This window comes from Octopus bimaculoides, chromosome 15 (assembly GCF_001194135.2).
Source record: "Octopus bimaculoides isolate UCB-OBI-ISO-001 chromosome 15, ASM119413v2, whole genome shotgun sequence".
Lineage (NCBI taxonomy): Eukaryota > Metazoa > Mollusca > Cephalopoda > Octopoda > Octopodidae > Octopus > Octopus bimaculoides.
The window spans coordinates 28,815,510-28,817,043 of record NC_068995.1 but is presented as its reverse complement, the minus strand read 5'-3'; the positions used below and the strand labels follow the sequence as shown (position 1 = coordinate 28,817,043).

The 1,534-nt window shown below is 33.7% G+C and overlaps 1 protein-coding gene across 1 annotated transcript in view; it reads left to right on the top strand.

The window, feature by feature from the left end:
* The window catches only part of LOC106870281 (protein Wnt-5b), a 367,695-nt gene that overhangs the window by 364,290 nt on the left and 1,871 nt on the right, over nucleotides 1-1,534 (top strand). The window lies entirely within an intron of this gene.

Below are 1,534 nucleotides of genomic sequence, written 5' to 3'. Positions count from 1 at the left end.
ACTCAGAGTTGCTAGACTCCGATCATCAGCTGGTAAACCGAGCCTGGTTTCCTGAAATATCCACTACTTGAATATTTTGTGGGGAATATGAAATGAATATTTGAAGAAAACGCTTATCCTTATGACCTTTTGTTTAAAACCCTTTGTGAACGACACGTGCAAAAACGGTTGTTTCAACCTCACGCTTTTGATTTCATTTCTGGTACTCAAGGTAATATTATAAACCTCTTAAGTTCCATACACGCGAAGCCATGAAATTCAACTTTTCAAACACTTTATAGAAATGAATGAAAAGAAACTCACTTTTCGGAACATTGTAATAATTGAAGAAAATGAGATAGTTACAACCGATCTCTACTGCAAGAACACAAACACACACCGATATTTAAATTTCAGATCTTGCTACCCTTCCCATACAAAAAAGAACATACTAGACGTATATGCTCAATAGTTACAGATTACAGTAGACGAGAAAAACGATTGTTCCTTCAAAAACAGAGATATGCCAAAAAATTAATAAATCATGCCATAACCGAAGCAAAAGAAATCCTGATCTACACCTTGCGGAGAAACACCCATGCTAAGGGTGAAAACGGAAATACAAATACAAATATTCCATTTGTAGTCACCCATATTCCTATGAGCCACAGCATCTTACATTCAGCCAAACGATACCTCTCAATTCTACACCAATCACCAAATCTCTGACATATTTTTTAAAAATCACAAATCATCAACAGCCGAAGGCAATCCCCAAATGTCAAGAGACTTCTAACAGCAGCGAGATTCACACCAGAGGAACAAATAATAGAAGTAACAAACTGAGAAGACCTTCGTTATGAGACATGTAAAATAACTGAGCAAGGTACAAGCAAAATATTCAAGAATGTGAAGGAAGTGAAAGTGAGTGCAAACATGAATTGCAAAACAAAAGATCTCATCTATTGTATCACGTCCACAGTGCTATGAGAATTACCTTGGAGAAACAGTTATTAAAGTAACCAGTCGTGTAAACGTGCATAAACAACAAATTAAAGATTCATCGCTTTGAAATGTTCCATGTAGTAAATATCTAGACATTTGTACAAATGGTAGATTTAAAATATTCCCTATTTACAAAATAAAAGATGAAAATGATCAACTACGAAAGAAAAGCGAAAAAAGAGTACTTTATAAGAAGTCTAAATCCGAAACTAAGCTGGAAATAGTTAACGTTTAAAATAGTCAACAATTCAAAATATTCCCCTTTTACAAAATATATGACAATGATCGATTACGAAAGACGAGGGAAAAATACTTCATAAAAATGTTTGACCCGAAAGGTGATAGTCTACACTATTGCAAAAGAAAAAAAAAAAGAAACTACTTCCTCGTTACGCATTAGCTCAGAACGCATGTTTGGAAAGTTGAAAAACGAAAGGGCTCACACTCAAAATAAACACTAGACATAAATAACCACAATATACAAAGATTAGCGTCATTCTGCTAAATACAGGAAATCTTTTAAAATAGTTAATAATTTTTAAAGAAATAT